This window comes from Podarcis pityusensis (genome assembly GCF_964106645.2).
Source record: "Podarcis pityusensis genome assembly, chromosome: 15".
Lineage (NCBI taxonomy): Eukaryota > Metazoa > Chordata > Lepidosauria > Squamata > Lacertidae > Podarcis > Podarcis pityusensis.
Window position 1 is genome coordinate 23,591,211 of NC_138040.1, and position 19,773 is coordinate 23,610,983.

At 41.2% G+C, this 19,773-nt stretch overlaps 1 protein-coding gene across 4 annotated transcripts in view; it reads right to left on the bottom strand.

The window, feature by feature from the left end:
* ARHGEF12 (Rho guanine nucleotide exchange factor 12) overlaps positions 1-19,773 on the bottom strand; it is an 87,751-nt gene that overhangs the window by 58,476 nt on the left and 9,502 nt on the right. The window contains exon 1 of one of the 4 annotated variants that reach the window (XM_080983376.1): positions 3,565-3,581. The exons of the other annotated variants lie outside the window; for them this stretch is intronic. The gene's annotated coding sequence lies outside the window, so the exon portion shown is untranslated. Of the gene's footprint in view, positions 1-3,564; positions 3,582-19,773 lie in introns of those variants that run through there. 4 annotated transcript variants of the gene reach the window in all.

Sequence of the window (19,773 nt, forward strand, 5' to 3'; positions counted from 1 at the left end):
CAGACAACCAACCAGTTCATAATATTTTTTCCAACTCTATGCTACAGTGAAAATTTCTGCACAGAACAGCCTGGCTAGTCACCATGCTCTGGTAAACTCCAGGTTGAACTGCTGTAATATGCAGTACAGTGGTACCTCGGGTTACATACGCTTCAGGTTACAGACTCTGCTAACCCAGAAATAGTACCTCGGGTTAAGAAGTTTGCCTCAGGATGAGAACAGAAATCATGCTCCGGCGGCGGCAGCAGGAGGCCCCATTACCTAAAGTGGTGCTTCAGGTTAAGAACAGTTTCAGGTTAAGAACAGACCTCCAGAACGAATTAACTACTTAACCCAAGGTACCACTGTACATGGGGTTGCCCATGGAAACAATCCAGAAAATGCAAGGATGCCAATATGCGGCAGCTAGGATCATGATGGTGACAGCAGGTCAAACACACATAAACCACATTTTACAGCAGCTCTGTTGGTTGCCAATTGTGTTCTGGGTCCAATTCAAGGTGCTTACACTTGCATAAATCCCTTAAAAGCCTGGGCCCAAATATCTAAGAGAATACCTGTTTCCATATAACCTGCCTGTGCCTTTGGATCTGCAGAAGAGACTGACCTAGTGGTCCCTGCACAGTACAAAGTACATAGTACAGGCCCCTAGAAAAAGACATTTTTTGTGGTGGTTCCACATCTGTGCAACTTCCTCCCCACTTAGATGTACCCAGCCTCTTCATTATATATATTTTTCAGAAAACAGGTTAATAAACATTGCTTTTTGCAGGCTTTCAGAGGAGGGGTGGGGTAAAGATTTAATAGCTGATCTCACACAGTTGGGATTCATACGGAAGTGAAAAATAATTTAATGAAATTGTTTTCATTGTATTTTAATTTGTTGATGCAACTGCCCTGTGGCAGTTAAGAGTAGCCAATTGTTTTAAGAGATTGCTGTGCCCACTAAATCTAAGTATGGGCTTTAAGCTCGATTGGGAAATCAATGCATCAGGCTACTGTTTCTGCCCTACATGTGCATCCCATGATGAGACTGTGCCACTTCAGGAAAAACTAAAAGCCAGAGCCACCATGGTGCAACCCTGGATGCTGTGTTCAAAGTCTGCTTCTCACATTCCCACCCAATTCCTCTGCAACCCACTCAAACACTTAAGAGATTCCAAAGCTTCTCATCAGCCTCAAACAGCAAGGTGCATTTTTATTTTACATATATTGCCAGCAACAAAGTACAGTGCTGCTCTTGTTCCAAGCCAGGCTTCAAGCATATAGATTAATATCTGTCTCAGCAAGAGGGTTAGAGAAAGGCTGAAGATAGAGGGGGTGGAAGTGTAAAAGTCTTGCTACTTAAGTTTCAGCCACAGTCCAGCCATTCAGACCCTGCTCAAGCAAGTTCCTCAGCACTGTTCCATGACACAAGTCCTCTGATTTTTTCCAATAGCTGATGTCAGGGCTTTTCACAGAGAAAGAGCTGCATTTACAGAGCCAGCAAGGAAGGAGGGCTTCCCCAGCTACTCTCAATGTGGTCATTGTGCTGCTCTGTAGCTGCAGCCAGAGCAGAGCCTTGCAGATTGGTTTTAGCTGCTGCAGAAATTATGCCTGTTTAGAAAGAAGGGTGTTTTACAATCAAACATTTCCAGCCCTGAATACTGTACTTCCCATGGGGCAGTTCATTCTACATCTAAGACACTATAAGTGTTTTAGGCCCACTGAACCTGTGGAACAAAACTAGTTTACATTTGGCAAGGTACTCACAAGACAGTATTGTTAAGTGCCGTGACACCAAATTTTCCCATTTCAAAGGTTTCTAAAGACCATATTTTCACTGCACAGAAATACAGCCGTCGTCTGACACTACCAATGGGAATTAAAATGAATGAAGTCATCCCTTAATTTAAGCATACTGGGAGAAGTTTGGAATCAGGATACTCCAAACCTGGTATAAATTCCACCCTACACAACTCATCATGCATATTCCACAAAGCATTCGGTTTTGAGGAAGATTTTTTTATAGAGAATAGATGAGGCACACCTGTTTCAAAAATAAAAGCAGAACGATACTGCAAGATATTTAATAGAAGTACAGTATGAACAGGAACACTATTCTACATTTGCATATTATCTAGGAACATGCAAAACATTAAATCAAAGTGTTGTCTACACTAAGTGGCAATGGCTATTCAGATTTTCTGTCAAGAGTCGCACCCACTCCTACCTCAAGATGCCAAGGACTGAACTGCATGGAAAACATGTGCCCTACCACTAAGCTTCAACCCTTCTCCATCTGTCCTGGATCACCTTCACAAAACTTGCCCATTTAAAGAAGAGACTGAGACTGAGAGACAGAGAGATCACTAGGGTTAGACGAAAGACATGCAAATACTGTAATCCAAAGCCTTCCCTTCCATATATTTCTGCTGAACCGTTGCTGACAAAACCAGCTCTGAAAACTAAAATGTCCAATTCTATTCAGCACAAAGAGTTGTCAATTCTCACTAAGTTCAGAGAAAGGTGAAAGCTCACAATGCCTTGTCTAGTCAAGCACATCCCTTTTTACACAGCTGTGCCCTAGAACAGGAGTAACTGGAACACTGCCTCCTATGAAAAAATACTGCTTCCTTTGAAGCAGTTTCCCCTCAAGGAAATGGTTTCACAACATCCTCCGCCCATCACATCTAATCTAACATCCATGCATTAATAGGCATGATGGATACCATAACACTCTCCGTGCTGTCAGAAACCCACACAGCCGCTTCACCACACATGGTGTATTGCTGATAATACAACCGAATCTTCAGAATGCTTTCTGTTTGTTATTCAGCAATGTTCTGCAGAAAACAAACTACCAATTTAACTCCCTCATCCTATTTTTTAAAAAAGCAATAGTAATTCAGCACAGAGATCCTGTCAGCAGTTGTGCTTTTGAGTGTCTTATGACAAAAATCTATTGGTCTGCTTTGGAAGCATATGTCAAATTTATTAAATGAACCATAGAACGTAAAAATTGAGGGAAAATAAATACAGCTCCTTAGCATTTACTCCTATCAATTTACATCCCTTGGTTAAAAAGCAGTCTTTTTGCTTTTTTCTGGTAAGAATAAGAATGAGATATGCTATATTCAGGACTACTACAGAGATAAGAGATGATCTAGCATACAGCTAACAGTAACTACTAAATGAATATGAAACAGATTAACCTACAGGTAAATCACAAAAGCAGGTTGAGAGGTTCCAGCAAAGTAGCATAAGGATTCAGCTGAGGATTCTGCATAGCGGAGACAGTGTTGCTGTCTGCCTCTTCTGTGAGAGACATTTTTCCTGGCTGTCAAACCTTTGTTCTCAAACCGAGGCTGAGCTCAGATTTTTTGAAATATGCTTTTTTAAAAGTAGGAGCTAGACCACAAAACACAACACAGTTGTGTACAATATTCTCTTCTCTGTTAAAACATTGTTTTCCATAAAGAAGAATGTTTCACCTTTTATTATTCTGCACCAAGAAAAGCTGTTTTCTATCCCTCTTCCCACATCACACATCAGAACAAGGAAACAAAGACTTACAGAGATTACCTGGATTGAAAGGGACCAGAGAAATTAGCCAGCAATACTATTTCTGATGAAGGTCAAATTGCTTAAGAAACCCAGCCAGCCCATCTGATTTTGGTGGCTCCTTAAAAATGCTCATCTGATACTCTTGAAAATGCATTTGGTCAGTCCACTTGGGATAGGCAAAAAGAGGTGGAGTTTCTTCATACCTCCCTCCTAGCTATTATCTCAGTGAAGACTGCTAATGGAGAGGAAGAAAACAGCATCTACGTACATCTTCGGGAAAGGACTTCAGCCAGTAGGAGGAAGGACAGCTTAGGTCTGAGTGTTTAGCTATCTTAGAGACCAAAAAAATATATATTTAAAAATATAATTACAATAGCAGTGTGAGGGGAGTAAAAAAAATCACTGATACTACAGCCACAAATTGTGTCATAGTTCTTTTTTGTGGTGTTCACATCTCACTATATAGGTTTATTCTAATCTCTTCATAGAATAAATTGTATCTATATATTACAATTTAATATCTAACTGCCATCATTTCTTTAGGTCTGCCAGCAAATTACTTTGCTTCCCAATGTAAACATAGGAACACACAGGCTGTCCTGTGCAAAGTCAGATCACTGGTTCATCTAGCTCAGGGATAGTCAACCTTTTTATACCTACCGCCCACTAATGAATGTTTCTTGATGGTAAAATTTCCTTACTGCCCACCAGTGCTTGATGTAAAGAGGATTCAGCTTGTGCCATAGAACCCCCTACCGCCCACCTAGAATCCTGAAAAGCCCACTAGTGGGCGGTAGCAAGCAGGTTGACAACCCCTGAGCTAGCTCATACTTCCTACCTACACTAACTGGCAGTGGCTCTCCACATTTACAGACACAGCATTTTCATCTGTAGCTGGATATGCTGGGGATTGAATTTGAGATCTTATGTATACAGCAGCTGCTGTGCTACTGAGCTATGCCCTTGCTCAAAAAAGGGTGCATGTAGTTAAAAATGATGCCTGGTGAGCTTGTAACTGTGTAGGAGTAAGAACGGCAACTAGAAGACAAAGCCAAGTACTAGAGATCCCCCACCCAAGGCAATCTTGACTCTCACTGCTTTAAGCAGAGAAGTGCACCTTGGAGGAATGAGGGGCAAGGGAGAAAAAATGCCTTGAATCCACACCCTCGGTACCAAGAAGTTGCACCTTCCCCAAAAAACCCTAAATGTGCAGATTTTCCACCAATCAAGGGGTTTATTCTGTTTGCAAGACCACCTTTGGTCCACTCTTTTTAGGACTCCCCTACGTAACTATACCAATAAATCTCCTAGCTTGCCTACCAGTCCAGCTCACTGTCCAATCCCTGCCCTTTACTGCCTGGTCAATTTTGGCCACACTTCCAATTCTACTTTTTGTTCAACTAGATGGTTTTACTGGTTCTAAATCCTGTCTTTCTTTGGCACTTCTCTCTCATATAGACATGTTGGCAACTTTTATGTGGTGCGCCAGTCCAGAACACTTCTGTATGTAGAATTCATTTGCTCATTAGAGTTCTAATCCTGCAAGGACTTCCAGAAGTTTACACCTGGCAACTATAAAAATAGCACCAACATTCAGGAATCCTATCCCTTCCTCCCACAAGGGAGAATGGAGGTCAGCAGGTCAGTGCAGAGAGCAGTCAGCTCACTGCTCTTCCGGAGACATAACCAATTCAGCCCAGGGGAAGGAGGGCAAGGATGGAAGGGCTGTTTTCTTTTTCTGCCCCAATAAACATAATTAGGATTGTGAGCAGTGCTGGCGGGAGAGAAATTTCTTCACGCTACACTGTCTGTTTGTGTTTGATTAATGTAAATCTTCCCAAGGCACTAACCATGCCTCAGGCAACATGATGGCTGAAGCTCTGTTAACAAGCATCCATGCAGCTAAATACAACAGATAGAAAACACAAAGGTGGTAGTAGTAGGGGGGAATCCTCAAGAATTTCCCCTAAAATAATCTACTGTCTGTGATATCACTTCATTCTCACATTACCAGGGTTGGAAACCAGAGAACTGCGTGGAATAACAAGTCTGAAAAGGAAGCTGTAGCGTTTCTTTACATTTTTCCTGTAGCTTACAAGACAGGCATCACATCATCTGCAGTCTGGATCAATATAAGATTTAAAAAAACAAAACAACTGTTGCGATGAAATACAGCAAAGTCATTGATTTCCACATTACAGACAACGTACGAGTCTCAACCAAGATAAAAGACTGAAGAGTTTAGCAAAAATTCCTCAAAAAAAAAAAAAACCCCTCACATGCAAAATTAGAAACATTTACTATGCTACATAGGAGTTTGATGCAGACTCCTAGGATTTGGTCAAAAAAGTAGGTGTTAAGCCAAAGAGTCCAAATTTTGTCCAGTTACCATGGTGCCAAGACCTGACACTGCCCAGACCCCGAGGAAATTTTTTTTCTGAGATTGTCTTGAGACCTCATAGAGAACCACAGTGCAACTGAGAACCCAGAGGAACCTGAAGTCAGAAGACAGCCTGAAGCTCCCCCACTTCATTGGTGGCCCTACTGCCCCCACTACACCAATGGCAACATCGCAAGCCCTGCCTTGATCCCTGATTCTCCCCTTTTGCCCGAGTGGACCTCGTGGGCTGTCCAGAGTCACCATACAAGTGACCATTTGGCTGCTCAAACGCTCTGTCACCAGGGCCGCCTCAGGAAAAACAGTTTACTTCAGGAAAAACAGTTTTCCTCAGGAAAAACAGTTTACTTCAGAGGGGAGAGAAGAACCAGCCTCAAACACCAAGCAGATGACCAGGAAGAGGAGAGACTAACAGTCTTAATATGTATCTGTCTCCTCTGGACCCTTACTGGATTAAAAGCTCTATACCGGGCTGCTTAAATGTCCAGCTCACTTGCTCAGCTACTGCTCCAACACTGCCCTGGATACACTGAAAATGCAGACATCTCTCTGTATAACCAACATGACTTTTTTATATAGTGCTGGAAATCTGATCTAGGAAACTTGGGTTTAAATGACAGTTCAGTTGTAAGCCAGATGCCCTGGGCCACAGCCTCTCTCACTAAGCCTCTATCAGGCTGCCTTTGAGGACTTCATTAAGTGGTATCCTCAGCACAAGGCTGACAGGAGGTTAAAACTTCCTCATTCCTAGAACTTTCAACTGTCCATACTTCATGCATATTCCCATATATGACACAGATACTGTGATGAGGAACAAAAAATTAAACCAATTCTGTTCCTCATTCTTTTAACTCTCATGTACTGAGTAACTAGATCGCTCCAGTTCCCTTAGCTGTAAACAGGTATAATGTTACTTACTTTTGTTCAATCTGAGGATTAAATGGAACTCTTGCCAGTATTAGTGTGTCAAGATTTTTGGTGATGTAAAAAAATCCATATTTATTATGTATTAAGATAAATGATATCTTGCCTTAATAATGTCCAAGGTAGCTAACATCCTCAAAAATGCACCACCAAACAACTAAAACAATTTAAAGCCAGAGAAAGAGGCAATATGGCAAGTAATTAAAACATCAAAGTCAGCATTAAAGGACAAATCAAATAAAAAGCCCACCTAGACACTCATTCATCATCAAGCTCTCTGTTAAACCATTGGTATTAACTGATTTGTTGTTGTTGGGTTTTTTACGATTATTGTTATTTTAGGTTAATGTTCCAATTGTCATGATTTGTGCAAGGTTATAATGCAGAAAGGTGTAAAGGAAGCAGTGCTTTTAAAAATATCCTTCAGCAAAGTGAAAAGCTCTCAAAACACCACTCCCATTTACTAACTGAACCATCAAATCATCATTAGCTGGGAATAAACAATCCCAGTGACAAGTTATTTTAAAAGATTTTACAGATTCATTACTGCAGTTTCAGATCCTATGAAATGCTGACCCTACTATACCTGCTATCAACATATATCAGAAGAGCTGTGATTCAGTGGTACAGCACATGCGTTGCATTCACAGGGCCCCATGCTCAATCCCTGGCACCTCCATACATTTTGAATAATAAATACTTATGAGCATGCATAATAGCCGCAGTGACTAAAAACCGAACAAACAGAAAAAACTGCATGAATGAATACAGCCATTTCACCGGGGGTGGGGGGTGGGGTACATGAAGGTTGCAACAGCTCTGTAAGGCATTGTGAGAATGTGATTTTCAGCACAAGTAAAAGAACAAAGACATTTACCACACTGTAAGGAGAAACATTGCAGATATATGATCATTAAAAAAAAAAATTGTTCACAGAGCTAAGAAAGAGGAAAGGTAGGCCTATTAAGAGGAAAATACTGACAGGGAAAACATACATGACAAAGATAGCATTGTTTTGTGTTTTATGATACTTTCCTCAGAGGGAAAAGGCTGTATTTTATTTGGTATACATTTGCAATTTAGCAAGTTAAAAATAGATTACATATGGATTGTCAGATCAAAAGAAGTGTGTAAGTGGCTTAAATTCTTTAAATGCCTCTTCTTTCATGCAGCATAAGTTGCCTTAAAATAAGACTGCTTTCCTGGAATATTTATTCAGCAAATATTTATATACCACCAACATTAAAAAATGATTATCATGGCAAACAGGATAAAATAAACAATAAAATTACATTTACAAAATACATAGCTAATCAGTAAAGGTAAAGGTAAAGGGACCCCTGACCATTTGGTCCAGCCACAGATGACTCTGGGGTTGCGGCGCTCATCTCACTTTATTGGCCAAGGGAGCCAGCATGACTAAGCAGCTTCTGGCGAACCAGAGCAGCGCACAGAAATGCCATTTACCTTTCCGCCGGAGCAGTACCTATTTCTCTACTTGCACTTTTATGTGCTTTCAAACTGCTAGATTGGCAGGAGCGGGGACCAAGGAACGGGAGCTCACTTCGTCGCAAGGATTCAAACCGCCGACCTTCTGATTGGCAAGCCCTAGGCTCTGTGGTTTAACCTACAGTGCCACCCGTGTCCCTGATCAGTAGATCAGGTTAAAACATAACTGAATCATGCCCTCAGGGAAAGTAAGGGTGAAAAGATTAGTTCTACACAGGTATTTAAGTGCTATACTGTAGGTGTCTGTCTGACAAACACTGAATTGGGAATGCATTCCAAAGAAAAGGTTCCACTATACTAAAAGCACTGGTCTTAGGGGACATAAGTTAAATCAACTTCTCATCTTGGGAAATATCATTAAAAATCAGACTTATACCTTGCTTATCTTTCTGCTATTTCTGTTATAAGGTCTTTTCATTTTCAATTTGGCCTTTGCTTTTCTTCACACACTGTTTGCTAATAAAGGAACTCCTTCCTGTTTTAGATTACTAGAGGCATGATCCCATGCAAGAACAAACCAAGCAAATTGGAGCTTCTTGAAAAAACAACACAAGAAGCTCTCCTGCTGCTCAGAACAAGATATGGTAAATATTTACGCAGAATTCACAGACCTTTACCCCAAATAAGGAGCCAGGCATGGGAAATGAGCAGCTTCCCAGAGCTCTACACAGCGGATATGGAGGAGTCCCCGAGGAACGGAAGCTTTATCACCAATGGAAGATGAAGTGCAGTGACTACAATCCTGGGTCACACTAAAAAGTCTCTGGTTTCCCTTCTGCAAAGATTTGTATCAGTTCAACAGTATGCACAGCCACAGATTGTCAAGCAGTCTTGGATAAGTTCAGCATCTCAACACATCAGACCAAGACAAGGTGTCAGCAGTAACACTTGAATAAAAGTTTAAGAATAAGAGTCTAAACATCAGCAATCAGTCCAACAGACTGAGGTGGAAAGGGCTAGCAAGAAGAGAAAATATATAGATGTTCATATCAGCCACTTCCTGCATCTTAAGAGTAAAGGCAAGAAGGCTGTGTGTGTGTGTGTGTGTGTGTGTGTGTGTGTGTGTGTTTGGGGGGGGGGTTAGGGGAGTTTCTCTGCCTCTCAATTTTCTCCAGTTTTTTAAAATAAAATTGGAGGAGGGGAGAGAATCTGCAAAACTCACGAGAGAACTGCTACTACATCAGTCTAGATTACTAAACTAGAAACTCTCACATTTCATTTGAGAAGAGTAATTTCAAATGTTGTAGAATGCAGAGCATCTTAAGATATATTTTGGCCAAGCTAGGTGTCTACCAAGCAATGGCAAGGTATTTTATACAACACAGCCTCCAACTTCTCTTGCTTCTCACTAGCCTCAGATTCCTCCATCTTCTGCATTAAAAAAAAGAAACATCTTTCACAGAATAAATGAACACGTGAAAAAGTTGAACAGTTTCTTTTAATTCATGCAAGCTTTCAAAACCCATAATGCTCAATGTAAAAAAAGTTCAGAATTTGAATCTATGGGTCTTTTGACATTGATGGGAGCAATAAACATGAATCACCTTAGTATTCATGTTTGGAGCGGATTATTTAGAACTGGGGTAGCCAACTGGATGGCTACCAAATATTTTGGACTATAATTTCCATCAACCCAAGCCAGTAGAGTTGTAGTCCAAAAAATCTGGAAGGTACAACGTAAGCTACCCCTAAGTTAGAACAATTCCAAACTTCCTTTTGGTTGTGTCTGGTAATGAAATGAATGTGACCCTGCTGAACACCATCAAGAGATGCTTGGGAAATCAATACCACTGACCATAGTATCTTCCTGAATAAGCAGGTTAGAACGAGGCTGGGAAGCATGGTGTTACAGTGCTTTCAGTCCTTCATGTCAAGTTGTTTCCATACAATGTCACAAGGCCAAATTATCAAACAGGCTGCTAAGGCCCTGGCTTAGAGCCTTTGATTTTCATATTAAAATCTACTAATTTTACAATTAAAACACCAGTTGTGCTGCAAGAAGCCAGAGTTGAAGTTTTTTTCTATTATTATATACACAATGTATATGCTTCGATTAGTAAAAGTGAGGAAAAGTTTATTAAGCGGCCCACTTAGACTCTCAGCAATTTTCAAGTTTGAATATTGAACTAAATGATGTTAATCCAGTCTAGACTGCAGCACATTATAAAACCATGCTGTGCTTGCTACTTGAAGCATTCTGACATTCACTTCAAATTATCATACAGTGCTATGGTTTTCTTTTTCATTTATTAAACCACCTGAGAATGTACACATCATATGTTGTTCATGATCTCTGTATAGTATTAATAGAGAGAAACTTCAGATATAAGAAAGAAAGAAAAAAGGCAGCAGCTCGAATAACATGATGAATCTTAGAGGCAATTCCAGTACAGGCTTTTTGTGAGTACCACTTAAAAACTACAAAAAAAGAGCTAACTATTAAGGCAACAACAGTGTATATAAAAAATAACAAGTTGCAAGATGATTATAATGGCAGGAATTAAATCATCTATTGCACCTACCTAGATCAAGGTACTTGTATTTATTCATTCAGTACTTACCAATAATTCTGGAACAATTGGCAGGGGATATCTGCACTGGCAAAAAACATTTTAGAAGTCCCACAGGCAATCCCATGCTATCTTCAGCACCAGCCCAGAACACTGCAGGTCACTACTATATGGACTTACATGCCTAAATCTATTTGAAATCTATACATCTGGGTACTTACAAGTCTAGAACTGCACACACCCAATATCAGAAAGCAATAGGATGGATACAGAATAAAAAACAACGGTACCTATTTTCATTCTCCCAGCCTCTGAAAACACAGAGATCCATTGCCTAAAACAACTTCAGATGCTCAAATCTCAATGCTGGAGACCAATGAGCAAATTTAAGCCCAGAAAGTGTATGAGGCTCACAACAGACCTTCTGATTCCCACTCGTCACACATTAATCTTTTTTTTTTCTTTGTCACTGATAAAGCTATTGACTTTTTTCCACACTGATAATTTCACTCCCTTCCCCTCCAAGCCAATAAATGATCAATAGTCTTTTTTTCCAGGCCTTCTGGTGTCACCTCCCAAATTTATGTTTAACAGTAACATGCACTGCTACTCAAAACAATGCTTTGCAAATGGGGGGGGGGGGAGTTTGAACAATCATAGTGGTTAACTTTTTGTCATTACTCCATTTTTTCTTTTAAATACATTTTCACAGAGACTCTTGAATTTAGTCTGATTGCTTACCTAATAATGGAACCAAGAACCTGCATAGTCCAGAGGATAAACAATGAAAATTCAGCTATTCTCTGCCACTGAACTCTGATCGGCTAGTTATAATTTAAAAATTAATTCTTGGAATTCTTTTGATGTGAAGAGCTGAAAAGTGTTAACTACACACCGTAGATCACCATGTGAACATTCACCTTACTAAATGAGGCCATGTGTAGAAAAATTGTGAAACTTTTTTTTAAGCCACCATGTTGATCTTCAAATCAGCAACCAGTTTATGAATCTGTGAATGTTTCCCCTCTCCTGGAGATTTCTAAAACAGATTATACTGTTGCAGTCAAAGATGGGCTGTGCATCTGCACTACCCTACTTAACAAAACGTGCATAACACTTACTCAATTAAAACAACCTCTAAGCAGTTTACAGAAAGGAAAATTGAAAATATTCTTTAAAATTCTATCTATGGACTACAGTGGTACCTCGGGTTAAGTACTTAATTTGTTCCGGAGGTCCATACTTAACCTGCAACTGTTCTTAACCTGAAGCACCACTTTAGCTAATGGGGCCTCCTGCTGCCACCACGCCGCCGGAGCCCAATTTCTGTTCTTATCCTGAAGCAAAGTTCTTAACCTGAAGCACTATTTCTAGGTTAGCGGAGTATGTAACCTGAAGCGTATGTAACCCGAGGTACCACTGTATTCTAGTCCTTCTCTAGTCCAGACTAGAGCCCCTCCCAACCCTTTAAAAAAAAGGCATCTGGCAACAGTAGCAAGGACAAAAAGCTGTGAAAATAGGGAGAATCAATCCCTGTGCCCTTGTACCCTTTCTAGTGCAGCTGGAACACAACAGGAAGACAGGTCCTGGCACCCACCGCCAGGCACGGACACTGGTAATATGGTGTCCTGTGCGAGGCCAACATTTGCTCCCCACCCCCAGCCAACACACCCCCTTCCCAAAGCTGGCTAAGCAAGGCACCAGGCTTTGGGAAGGAGGCATGAGGCTCTGACAGGGTCCTAGAGCCCTCCCATCTCCTTCCAAAAGCTGGGCAAGCGCTAACTATGCTTTCTTCGTAAGAAAGAGTAAGGAAGATTCTAGGACCTTGCAGAGTCCTCACATCTCCTTCCCAAAGCCCAGCACTTACTAGGCTTTGGGAAGGAGGCAGGAAGGTACTCTCTCAGCTCGGCACCCTGTGCAGGGGAACCAGTCACACTGCCCTAAATCCACCTCTGCAATAGGTTTTGCAAGGTCCACCAGGGTCTGCCTTCCTCCACTTACTGGAAAGGAAGAAAGAAAGAAAGAAAAGGGAGGAAGAGAAAAAGAACACATCTCCCTCTTCTTATTTTTCCCATAGCTGAAGCTCTCCTCCACAGGGTAACTCTTCCATAAAGAAAACGGAGTGAAGCTCGCTTGGCTTAGTTTCCAAGTCACTCTCATGTGAGCCTGGGGAGAAAAGTCATGCATTTCTACCAATAACCGAATCAGCCTGACATACTGCTGATTTAGACCAAACAATACCTGAATAAATAGTCATTTACACAGTCGTCTCCTCAATATCCCCAATGCCTGCAGTGTTCTCATCTTGAACATATACTGATCAATTATAAATTTCCACTTTCCTATAACGTACTTGTATGTATGTTATAAATATATGACTATACTGATCTACAGGAGGTGAGAGCTGGACCATAAAGAAGGCTGATCGCTGAAGAATTGATGCTTTTGAATTATGGTGCTGGAGGAGACTCTTGAGAGTCCCATGGACTGCAAGAAGATCAAACGTATCCATTCTTAAGGAAATCAGCCCTGAGTGCTCACTGGAAGGACAGATCGTGAAGCTGAGGCTCCAATACTTTGGCCACCTCATGAGAAGAGAAGACTCCCTGGAAAAGATCCTGATGTTGGGAAAGATTGAGGGCACAAGGAGAAGGGCACGACAGAGGACAAGATGGTTGGACACTGTTCTCAAAGCTACAAACATGAGTCTGACCAAACTGCAGGAGGCAGTGGAAGACAGGAGTGCCTGGCGTGCTCTGGTCCATGGGGTCACGAAGAGTCGGACACGACAAAACGACTAAACAACAACAACACAGGAGAAGGAGGACAAGACCACCTAAGAATCTGCTCTAGCAGGACTATCTCTCTGGGCCTTCCAACCACCACCTGTCCTGTGTGAAGGATTCTCATTACTTTATACCGTACTGTTAATACTGTTTATTGTGTTTTCTAAAAGTGTTATTTAAGGTTACCATTTCAGCCACCTTGGAAGGATTTGCATCTTGAAAAACAGGAGACATATATACCCATATATAGATAGAATTGTTTTTTAAAAAAACACCCAGTACTAATGGGGAAAATCCAAAGCATTTTTTAATTGTGAGTGCAATCCACACTGTTAATCTTAAATGAACTGTCATCAAAATCCACAACAGTAAGTATTCAGAACCAGTTAATTCAGATCTGGAGAAATATTTTGTAGGTAAGATCTGTTCAGCACAGATTTGAATTTTTAAATAATTTTAATCAAAATACCAAACATTAAATTATTTCAAAAGGAGAGAAGAATGATTATTACCGACATGTCAATTTAGTTCAACATAAATAATTGTTCACATACTGATGAAACCTTTTCTTCACCCATGAGATGGTAACCAAAGGGTCTTTTGGTCTATTATGCATTTTGCACATGATCAATGTTTGGCAAAGAAAAAAATGTAAGGAAACTACTAATGCAACACAATTCTCTTCAAAAGACCAAGTCAGTGCAGCGTCCCTGAGAGAGCTCAACAAGACAAAGAAACTGTACATTACCATTATCTCCAGCTTCCCCTACCAATCTGCTTAACAGTTACAACAATACCACCACCATCCCAATGTGCACTCAGGCACACACAATCCAGTATATGGATTGATACAGACATACAACCAACTCTGGGAAATTCCAGCTGCCAATGGTATTACTATACACAGATTCTGTCACTATGCATCTCCCAGCAAAATGAAAATGACTAACTATTGGTCCCATTAGTGGCCTTTACAACAAATAGGGAGCAGACTTCTACCTAGGAAAATCCCTGAAAAGAACAGTCCTGCTTTGACGACAAACACCAGAAGCCCAGTCGTCTCTCTGGTCATTTTACCTCACTAACAGCTAGCTTTGCTGTTTTTCTTGCTTGCTTATTTCTGATTAATTTGATCCAAGTGGTGATTTAAATAAGAAATCTACCTCGTTCAGTAATGGAATTCAGAATAAATCCTCAATACTAAGATGAAGCAAGAAGGGTTTCTACAAAAGCTGCCTACTCTACACTGCCAGGACAGGCAGGCAAAAGGCATGTTTTTACATTGATGTAAGCTTCTACGAACTTCCAGTACAATTCAATCAGCAGCTGGCCTGGAGACTAAGCACCGTTTCAGTATCTCAGGAAACACAGTGCAGATCAGAAGGAACCATTTCCCTGCAATGCAAACAAATGATAGGGAGAGGGAAGATTTTAGAAGTATGTCTCAGTCATCCTGATGTTCTTGTCAAAGGAGTAAATAAACAAAGAACTTCCAGCAGCTATGGAACAATTGATGTAAAAAATGGGATTCTTGTCAACTGGCTGCATTCCAGAATACAGCAGAGAACATCAAACTGCTTGTGACTCACAGCAACTTGTTGCAAGGTTAGTTTTCATCCTCAAAGCTTAATTATCTACTATTTTATTAGTGAATAAGGAACACTTCTAGAAGGGACATTTTCACATCATATCTATTTCTGCACCTTTGCTCAACACCTACCCACTAAGCAAAACTGCTAAAGGATGTCAGCCTGCAGAAAGGCCAAACAGCTTGAAAAAGCTTTCCACACTCAATGGGAGAGCTGAGTCACCACAGCTGGAAGCTCCTCTATATTTTGCCAGCTTCCTATCCCCAAAAGTTGAGATATTATTTTCTGATTTTCCCAAAGAGCACATAGAATTTCAGGGAATGTGAAACACCATATAGGAAAATCATCAAGTAGGTATGTTTCCTTATTAACTGATAACCCTCAAGTATGAGAGAATGTTGAAGAGCGGTGGACTTGTAATCTGGGGAACCGGGTTCATGTCTCGGCTCCTCCACATGCAGCTGCTGGGTGACCTTGGGCCAGTTCTCTGAAGTCTCTCAGCCCCACTCACCTCACAAAGTGTTTGTTGTGGGGGAGGAAGGGAAAAGAGAATGTTAGCCGCTTTGAGACTCCTTCAGGTAGTGATAAAGCGGGATATCAAATCCAAACTCTTCTTAGAACTTATTATCTATAGCTAAAACTTGGGAGATATTTTTCTTGATGTTTTCAGAAGGCTACTCAGTGTCACAAAGAGTATGGGCCACCTAATAAAAACAAATTTAAAATGGGCTAATAACTTTTGTGAACTTGTTTTCAAAGCCAGGCAAAAACTGTTATTACTCCTCTACTGCACAAGATTTTCTGAGAGTTCCATGGAAATAAGATCTTGCTACAAGTACAGTAGTACCTCAGGTTATATATGCTTCAGGTTACATACGCTTCAGGTTACAGACTCCGATAACCCAGAAATAGTACCACTTAAATACTTCTTAACCTGAAGACCACTTTAGAACAGAAATTGCGCAGCAGCGGTGCGGCGGCAGCTGGAGGCCCCATAAGCTAAAGTGGTGCTTCAGGTTAAGAACAGTTTCATGTTAAGAATGGACCTCCAGAACGAATTAAGTTCTTAATCCGAGGTACCACTATAAAATGCTTGTTATCCCCAACAATAAAAGCAGGGAATGGAGTGCAGGAGAGTAACTTGCAAGGGATATGGTAGCCCCTGAAACAGGTAAACCAAGACAAAATTTTCTTATGGCAAATAAGGCTTACACCACATAGGGGTGAGGGAGGGGACAGCTCTTATAATATGTTCCTAAAAATCAGTGTTCACACCAGAGCATTGGCTTCCACACTAAAGTAATTTTATGTGTATACAGAGGCATTTATACCTCCATGTTATATTGTAAAGATGTAAAGGTTGCAATCTCAATATTTTGTTAACTTACCGTATTTTTCTCTCTATAACACGCAGATTTTTTCTCCTAAAAAGGAAGGGGAAATGTCTGTGCGTGTTATTGAGCAAATGTGTGGTCCCTGGAGCCGACTGGTGCGAGGCAAAAATCAAATCGCGCGTCTCGGAGAAGGGAAACCTGAAAAGAGGAAGCGGCTGCTTTCCTGCATTCTGCCTCAGGGTCTTACTGCCCACCCCCTCTGTTTCGTTGCTGTGTTTGCTCAAATGGAACAAAGAGCAGGGAAAGCCCCTCCCCTCCAGGCAAGAAGAGGGGAAAGCAGAGCGTCCTTCCTTCTAATTCCTCTCCGTGCTCCAGCCGGAAAACATGCAGGTGGGAGAGAGAGAGAGAGAGCGAGCGCTGGCTGGCTTGGGTGGGGGGGTGGGGAGAAACTTTTGCCTTCCTTTCCTCCCTCCCGTTATACCCCTCACCTGCATTCTTAGCCAGCTGCTTCTCTGCACACCCCTCTCGTGCTCCTTGTCCCTTCTGTGTTTTTCCTTCCCTCCCCACTTAAAATGTGGTTACAAAGCATGGATCCACATGGATCCTCAAGATCTTTGCATTGGGTCAGCCCAAATTCACCATCAGATCACATAGCATGTCCATAGCTACAGCCTGCCCCCCAAAAATCACGCACCCACTGTTGCCTGGGGCTGCAATGGTGCAAAAATGTGGTTAAAAACATGGATCCACATGGATCCTCAGGATCTTTGCATTGGGTCAGCCCAAATTCACCATCAGATCACATAGCATGTCCATAGTTACAGCCTGCCCCCCCAAAATCACGCACCCACTGTTGCCTGGGGCTGCAATGGTGCAAAAATGTGGTTTAAAAGCATGGATCCACATGGATCCTCAGGATCTTTGCATTGGGTCAGCCCAAATTCACCATCAGATCACATAGCATGTCCATAGCTACAGCCTGCCCCCCAAAAATCACGCACACACTGTTGCCTGGGGCTGCAATGGTGCAAAAATGTGGTTACAAAGCATGGATCCACATGGATCCTCAGGATCTTTGCATTGGGTCACCCCAAATTCACCATCAGATCACATAGCATGTCCATGGCTACAGCCTGCACCCCCAAAATCACACACCCACTGTTGCCTGGGGCTGCAATGGTGCAAAAATGTGGTTACAAAGCATGGATCCACATGGATTCTCAGGATCTTTGCATTGGGTCACCCCAAATTCACCATCAGATCACATAGCATGTCCATAGCTACAGCCTGCACCAAAAAAATCACGCACCCACTGTTGCCTGGGGCTGCAATGGTGCAAAAACGTGGTTACAAAGCATGGATCCACATGGATCCTCAGGATCTTTGCATTGGGTCACCCCAAATTCACCATCAGATCACATGTCTGTGGCCACAGCATGAAGCACAAAAATGATACATCCACTGTTTCATTCAGAATGTTTTTTCCCTTGTTTTCCTCCTCTAAAAATGATGTGCGTGTTATGGTCAGGTGCGTGTTATAGAGCGAAAAATACGGTACCCTTTGCTGCTGTTACAACAAGGCAACAATAAAACATTTTCCTTTTATGCCAGAACCCTACACGACTTTCTATATCTCATCCAAGCACTCTCATGTCTACTGTGACATTTAATTGTAGCGTATATGACTTCAGCAACAAATTCAGCTTCACTGACAAAACTCTGGATACTTTAATGCATCAATTCTACATGGGCTGAAAAACATCTCAAGTCTATAAAAGCCACCCTGGGGTAATGGTTTCTCAACCAGCCAATAGAAACAGAAATAACACATGTGGTACAAAATGTGATCAGATCATTACCCACAAGAGCCACTTCCGCTTTTGAAACCACAAAAAACCACAGCAGAAGGCAAACCACAGCTTTTTTCCCCCAGAAGCTTACAGTGGGTCCCCAGTTTGAAATGTGCAGCTATCAGTGATAAGATCCAAGGAGATTCCTTTGTCCTCTATCCCAGAATTCATGCTTACTTCCAGGAAGTAGGCAGATCAATTCCCTTTAACACTTCATTTTATGGATCTATTATTGTTCATTTTATGTGACAAATCAAATTGACTCAAAATGTTATATAGCACTTTCCAATATGAAGATAGCTCCATCTCTCTTCCACCCACTGTCCTGTAATACAAACTTGAGGTTTACTATTCTGTTCCTATTCAGCTGTACTATAGTGATCAATGACATCACCCAGACAGAAAAGCCATAAAAATTCTGCAGCTGAAGCCATTCTGCAGGTAAAGGAAAGTATACAAATTTAATCAATAATAATAATAATCCTTATTTCTGACTATTTACAAGTTCTGTAGCCTTCTGTATCTTATTCATCACTTCTTGTATGCAGTTGGATTGTTAATGGCTAATATCACCCTTTCCAAGTTTCTGGTAGCATCAGTATCCTACCTTGCAAAAACAGAGCGTAAATGAGTGGGTAAATATCTAAACAGCAGCAAATAAATACTTTGAATAAGCTTATGATACCCATCCTCAGTCTTCCTCTCCCTCTCATATACAAAGAATCTTGAATAGGATAAAATGTGCATAATAGCTATAATAAATGGAGTGGCAATTTATAGAATCAGTAGCATCAAGTGGTAAAGTACCACTTCAGTTGCAGTGGGAGCGCTTGTATATTGTATACTCATGTACAGAAAATGAATATGCACCAGTGAAAAAGATATGCCAAATCCTTCTCTCTGGCGTTATTTTTCTACATGCAGGGAGCATAAATTGGTCCCTAGCACCACAACCAGAGTATAAAGAAATCTGTATGCTCCCAAGACCTACTGCTTGTTTTAATTTTGACAGCCAAACATGAATGAATTTGCAATCCTGCAATTTCTTTCCATTTTTATATATAGTCTCTCCAAACTTGTATCCCCCCTCCTTTGCCTGCATCTGGTGCCAAAAATCAAATGACCCTTCTTCATGCCTCCAGATTCCAATAACACTTCCTCCAGGCACCTTCGAATACTGGCTCATTCGAAATTCCACAAAAAACATGCCTAAACTGCTCAAAGATTACCATCAGCTTTAATTTTTCAACATTGGAAGCTATCCAAACACTATGCCATGTGACATGATAAACCAAGACTATGAATAGAGAGGGTCTGAGATCAGTTT